General features: G+C 38.3%; 1 pseudogene; it reads left to right on the forward strand.

Moving 5' to 3' along the window:
• Positions 1-2766: 2766 nt before the first annotated feature.
• On the forward strand, positions 2767-3197 carry LOC119246630 (40S ribosomal protein S27-like; annotated as a pseudogene).
• The last annotated feature ends 4063 nt before the right edge of the window (positions 3198-7260 follow it).

Here is a 7260-nt window from a genome sequence, read left to right on the forward strand (position 1 = left end):
AAAAAAGAAGCTGATAACTGCCCAGTAAATTCTTCTCCTCTGAAGTCATAATATCATTTGATGGAAAGGTAAAGATCTTGGCTATACTTTTGCTTCCTGATATATTTAGCCTATCCAAAAAGCAAGTCCCAATATAAATGATCAACAATCAACAAATGCTTAAATTTTCATACACCTATATGATAGAATACAGTGAAGCTATTAGTACAAATGTCTTAGAAGTATATCTAACATGACTTTTTATAATATAAATGAATAAAGATAGCAGAATGAAAAACTAGGAAGAATATGAACTCAATTTAAAATTATAACTAGAAAAAAGATAAATGTTAATGATTATATGTAGATAGTTTTGTGAGGTTTTTTTTTACCCTTTATAGCTGTTACATATGTCTTTATTTCTTAAACACATAATTTTATCACCATTAGAAAATATTGATTAGAAATATTGATTAGAATCTTAAAGTTAAACACATTTGCTTATTTTTTTTTTTTTTTATAGAGGCATGTTTTATTTATTTATTTATTTGTTTGTTTGTTTTGCTTATACATGCACTGGGTACAGTCAGAAGAATGGGAGGGTGAGAGAATTCACCAGAGCCAGAGCAGGGAGCAGAGCAGGCAGAAGGACCGAAGTACACTGCTGAGGGGAGCAGCGGGCGGCAGGAGAGGTCTGCGTGCCATGTGGGACCCTCCTCCAGTGGCCGGGGAGCAGCCGGGGATCGAACCGGCCCCGCAGAGGCTGCGGGCAGCTTCGCAACCCAGCGCTCAACCGCTGCGCCACCGGGGAGGCCCACATTTGCTTATATTTAAACCAGTAACATATGTTTACTTATTTTTATCTTTTATTTTTCTTTTCCCAGAGAAAAAAGAAAAATTACTCTGAAATTGTAATTGTAATCTCCATAGAAAAGGGGAGGTTCCAGGTTTCCTGCCCCACCTAAGGAAGGGCAGAGCCAAGCAACAGAGGAAGCTAAAAAGGACTTGGGAGAGAAGGCTGGAAGAAGAGGACTGGGGAGAAGACTTGGAGAAATCACATGGAATGGAGAGACATGTAAAAAAGAAGACATGCTTGCATCTTGGCCTTGTACTTATACCAGGAACTTGGGACACACAGAAGGAGATACTTGGAAGACATGTGTGTGAGAGACCCATGGGGAGGCTGACAATGGCAGTCTATAGCTTGAGTTGGGTTTTGCTCTTTTCCTTCCAGACTTGCCTGGCCCCTTGCCTTGCCTCATTCAGCTGGGAATTTACCCATGTGGGGATGGGTATTATTGGGTATTTCATGGGGTAACTTTTAAACTATATTCTCTTCTCTGTGTCACACACATTGTATTAAAATTCCCTTCCATTGAAGGTCTATGCACTAAAGTATGTTTTGTCTCTATGCAGCAGATGGCAAAACCCATTTAGAGTGTGCAGGTTTGGGGGTCCCATGGTGCCCCTCATTCTGCTCACTAAAAACATCAAGGTCAAGAGAGATAGAATTTTATTTTTTATACTCTCTTTTTTTTAAACCTCTCTCATTGTCAAGATTTGGATCCTTATACTTGAGAGCTTTATAAACCCAACCTTGAGATCACCCTCTTCGCATTATGTTTAGCTTTCCTCTGTAAAGAAACCCAAAGTGTTTATTGTTGTATAATGCTAATGCTTGTATAATCATATATTTATTCATTCATTCCCTCAACATTCTCTTATTGAGACACACAGGCATAATAATACCTCAGTGCAGGGAATAGCTTGGCGAAGGGAAATCTAGAGCTGAGAAACTAGTTAAATAAGGAAAGGTCCATGTCTACAACATGGTGGTTAGTTTGAGAAAGTGAAGAAAGAAACAGAGGAAAGAAATATCCTGAAGGTATAAAAAGCAGAATTTGACATTTGTGTGCAGTTATACCTATAATGTACCAGATACTGTGCTAATGTGGATTGTACAAGAGTAAACAAAACACATCTTCTCTTCATTGTTCAAATCTTCATCACAATTTTACTCACTATTGCTCATTTTCTACTGATAGTCTGGCAAAGCAGAAGGAATCACAAAAGAACTTCATCAGAATTGCACCCCCCAAAATACTAACTTCTTTGCACCCTAGATCATATATTTTACTTTTCCTCCTACTAAAATGGAAGACCTTTTCACCTCTTCATGTGTACCCGAATCTCATCTCCTGACACCTCCCCAAAGATAGCCTTTTAATAGTAGCCCAGTAATTCTGCATCAGAAAAAAAAAAGTCTCCCTCAAATGGATCATTGTAATCAACATGCAAATGTTATGCTATTCTCTTCTTTTATTTTTTTTTTTTTTTTTTTTTTTTTTTTTTTTTATTATTTTTTATAGAGGCATGCTTTATTTATTTGTTTGCTGGTTTGTTTGTTTTGTTTATACATGCACTGGGTACAGTCAGAAGCGCGGGAGGGTGAGAGAATTCACCAGAGCAGAGCGGGTTGCAGAGCAGGCAGAAGGACCGAAGTACACTGCTGAGGGAGCAGCGGGCGGCAGGAGAAGTCTGCACGCCATGTGGGACCCTCCTCCGGTGGCCGGAACAGCCGGGGATCGAACCGGCGCCGCAGAGGCCGCGGGCAGCTCGCAACCCAGCGCTCACCGCTGCGCCACCGGGGAGGCCCTATTCTCTTCTTTTAGATGAATATTCCCTTGAGCTCAACCCTCTTTCCTGTCACCAGCCCATTTCTCTGCTAAAATTTTTTTGAAGAAAAAAAAAAAACCCTGGTCGCCCTAGAGTAGAAAACGTGCTGTCCTCGCTGAAGCAGCAACATGCCTTTGGCTAGAGATTTGCTTCATCCATCCTTGGAAGAGGAGAAGAAAAAACATAAAAAGAAACGTCTCGTTCAGAATCCAAATTCTTATTTATGGATGTAAAATGTCCAGGTTGCTACAAGATTACCACGGTTTTCAGCCATGCTCAGACAGTGGTTCTTTGTGTAGGCTGTTCAACTGTGTTGTGTCAGCCCACAGGCAGAAAGGCCAGGCTCACAGAAGGGTGTCCATTTAGAAGAAAGCAACACTAATGAGCAACACAACTTCCTGAATTTGTGTTAAATCACAGAAAGCCTTACCAGTTCAGTAATTCTAGTTAAACTACCAAAATAGTGTAATTATGTTTAATTTTGTAAGGTATGCAACAGTGATCTCCTATTTTGGTGTCAGTTTTTAAATAAAGTTTTGATTATGGGGAAAAAAAAAAAACCCTTACCCTTCAGAGAATTTTCTACCTTAATAACTACACTTACTCTCCTTCCATTCTATCTAGAAATCAATCCAGTTAGGCTTTTGTCCCCAAAACTTTACCAGAACTACGCTAGTACCTGTCACCGTGACCACCAGGTTGTAAGATCCAAAGGCAGGATCACTTTTATGGCATGCAAATCTATGTAGTTGTACTGGGTCCCACGCTGGGAAGAACCCATGATTAGCTTAATGTTCTACCTCTGCTATGCTGAAATTCTTTTTTTTCCCCTAAGATTTATTTTATTTTATTTTTTTAAGATTTATTTTTATTTGACCTCCCTGGTGGTGCGAGGGGTTAAGACGAAACCTATGAAGCTGTCCGCAGCCGCTGCAGCACAAGTTCAATCCCCGGCCAGGGAGGAGACCCACATGGCTCAGCAGACCTCTCCTGTCTCGCCCGCTGCTCCCCTCAGCAGTGTGTTCAGTCAATCCGCCTGTTCTGCCCCCCACTCTGTCTCTGGTGAATCCTCTAACCCCCGTACTTCTGGCCTGTACCCTAGCTCTTGTATGCATAAATAAATAAATTTTTTAAAAAAGATTTATTTTTATTTATTTATGCATACAAGAGCTGGGGTGTAGACCAGATGAGTGGGGGGGAGGGGAAGAAAATTCGCCAGAGACAGAGTGGGGAGCAGAACAGGCAGATCTACTGAAATACACTGCTGGGGGGGGGCAGCTGGTGAGATAGGAGAGATCTGCTGCACCATGTGGGTCAGCCCCTCTGGCCAGGGATCGAACTCGTGCTGCAGTGGCTGATGATAGCTTCATGGTGCTGAGACTTAACCCCTTGAGCCACTAGGGGGCCCTATCCTGAAATTCTTAATAACTTTTGAATAAGGGGTCCTACATTTTCATTTTTTTCCCACAGGGACCAGCAAATTTTATAACTGGTTCTGCCCAAAGACCATTTTTCTACTTATTAGCCATATTTCTATCAATGGATCATACACTTCTTGAAACCCTTTCTTTACATAGTTGCATAAGCACCATGTTCTTTCTTCTTTATTTCTAGCTCTCCTTACCTAGTCCATCCTTGTGTTTCTGATCTCAAAAACTACTGAGTATCTCAGAGCTCATATCTCAGTGTTCTTCTCTATCTACACTCCTTCTCTGATTTCACTTAGTTCCATGACATTAAATATAGCAGTTAGATACTAATGTGCCTCATGGAAATTTTTATCTACAGTCCAGAATGTTCTCCTGAGCTTTAGCTTTTATAAGCAATTGTCTGCTCAATATCTCTGCTTGGCTCTTCAGTAGGTAGTGTGACTTCAGTTCGTCTGGGTTAATCCCAATTTATATCTATCTCTTATAAATAGTGCTCTCTTTCACATCCAAAGTGTAATGGTTTGGACAAGAAATTATACAGCACACTACCAGTAGACATCCCAATTTAAACAGGTCCAAAAACGAATTCTCCTCCTGGCTTCCTGCACTCTTTTTCGTTGCACTAAAGGACATTACCGGTCACAAGAAACAGAAAGTTTCACAGAACCAGAGGTAGACTTACTGGGTAATTAATAAAGGCTTCATGGTTTCTTATATTCATGAGTCCCTGTGGGGTCCTAAGAGTGGGCCTTAGCAATACACAGAGTCATATGGCTTTGTTGACTTATTAAGTAAGATGCAAATTATTCTGATGTTGAGAAGTGAATTTGGAAAAGATGATTTGGAAATTTTCCATAAAACAAGTGAAAAATATATAGTCTCGATTTAGATGAATATGAATAGCAGCTATTTTGGCATTTTTAAATTTATTTATTAAAGCACACAGAAAAAATTCAAATAAAAAATTAATGAAATATGAAGCAAAAGTGATAAAGATGACTGATGAAATCAATAGAAATTATTCTGACATTGAGAATTGAATTGAAACATTTTTTCCACATTATGCCAAAAGCAGTAATTCATTAAGAGGAAGAGATAAATTGTGAATAGACATAATGAATAGGCTCTTGGATTGTTTAAGAGTTCAAATAGTGAAGAGAAGTGAATCATGAATATATTGGGAAAAGATTTAAATTTCTTGCTGATTTGATACAAAATAGTGACATTGATGAAGATAACATAAAATTCATAATAATGTCACTACAATGAGCACATTGATGCAAAACTGTTTAATGAGTGTCATCAATTCAAACAGTATTTAATATTAGTCACTGTACAAGAAAATTTGAAATATTTAAATCTTATAGCTTACAAGTTAAATAAATTTGATAGAATTTTCTGGAACTTGACAAAAAATCCTAAAACTGCATGTAACATTACCAATAACATGCTGGGAAACTGAAAGGCATGTGTATAAGCTATCAGCAGTAAAAAAAAAAAAAAGAGAGCGAGAGAGAGAAATTGATCAACCATACTAGAGATGACTGACTTCTTCTCAAAGATTTTGCAGACAAAAGTATAGGAAAAAGAGTAATAATGGTACACCAGGCAGTTAATTAGTATTTTCTATTTACCTGGATTTGTGCCATGTTTGTAGTATTTGTCTGATTTTAAAATAAAGATAAAATGCTTTATCATGATATCTTTTCACATTCTGTAATAGATGTCTACTGCTGCTTGACAAATTGCCCCCAAAATTAGTGGTTTAAATAATAAAACATGCACTATTTGAAAAATATGTCTGTCAAGAATTCAGAAGTATCTCAGTATTACAGATGCATTTCCATGAAAGGGGGATGATCATTGCACCTCAGTGAATGGCCACCATTTCCTCGCCCCCACTTACATGCAGCCACATTGGACTATAATTCCCAGCATGCCATGATGAATGGGAGGTGTGAAGGAATGAGGTAGATATATAAATTGAGGTGGAATGAACGAGGAAGGGAAGAGAAACATGGAGAATTTATATATGAAGGACAGATACTTGGAGGAGAAACTTGGAGGGGTAATTTTCAGACTTTGATCAGAAAGTGGTTATTTGAAATACTTATCTTCTCCTTCTCTCTCTTTCCCTGCCTCTTGAACTTTCACACCAATTAAAGCTCTTTCACATGAAGAGACTTCTTTCTCTGCCTCTTTGTGCTCAGATGGTTGAATCCTTTTATAGTTTGTACCCCTTAACAGTTTAGGTACCTGGGTAACCTTCAGTCACATGGCTCAAAATTTGAATTAGAACATTCTGTTTTTCACTTTCACTACAGTATTCAATAAATGGCATGAAATCTTCAACAGGTTGTTATAAAATAGGCTTTGTGTCAGATGATTTTGCCCAACTGTGTGTGCATGTAAGTGTTTTGAATATGTTTAAGGTAGGTTGAGTTAAACTATAATGTTTGAGAGGTTAGGTGTATTCAGTGCATTTCTTGACTTACAATATTTTCAATTTATGATGGGTTTATCAGGACATAACCTCATCAGAAATTAAGGAATCTGTTGTTCAATAAGCAGCTCCTCTTTGCCCAAGACCTGTCAACTAAGAGACAACCAACACATACCCATAATAATAGTAGGAGAGACACGGTTACAGTGATCACTTGCTGACATTCATTGAAAAGGGGAGAATATGTGAAGCAAAATTATCCAAAGAAAGTCTGAAATTTGCTTGGACAAATATTAGATGTTCCTTGATTAGGCCTAAGTCCTACTGCTGTGCAGGAAATACTCTGCATGCTCCTTGGATCTGCTTCTTCTGCTCTGGTTCTATCATATTTGAAGTTGCATAGTTTTCTCAACCTGGATACACTGTTACACTTCCTTCTTGTAGGATTTGTGTCCATTCATCACCTCTTTTCATTTTGTACTTTTCTTTCCTTTCAGTACCAGCTAGCATGTTTATTTCAATATAATTCTTTAAAAATTTTTGTGATTAAACCATGAATCGTATTGGCAGTTCACTCCATTAGACAAAATCCTTTGAGATAAGCCTGTTTCTCACTTGGGCTTCTGCTGAGACCACTGGGGAACAACACTCTTAAGCTTATTACAAGCCTATTATTTAACTAAATGGATCTGTAAAGTATTCTTTTTTATTCCGAGGGGTCCTAAAGAATTT

The sequence above is a fragment of the Talpa occidentalis genome, unplaced genomic scaffold (assembly GCF_014898055.3).
Source record: "Talpa occidentalis isolate TD23 unplaced genomic scaffold, MPIMG_talOcc4v2.1 talOcc4.15, whole genome shotgun sequence".
NCBI lineage: Eukaryota > Metazoa > Chordata > Mammalia > Eulipotyphla > Talpidae > Talpa > Talpa occidentalis.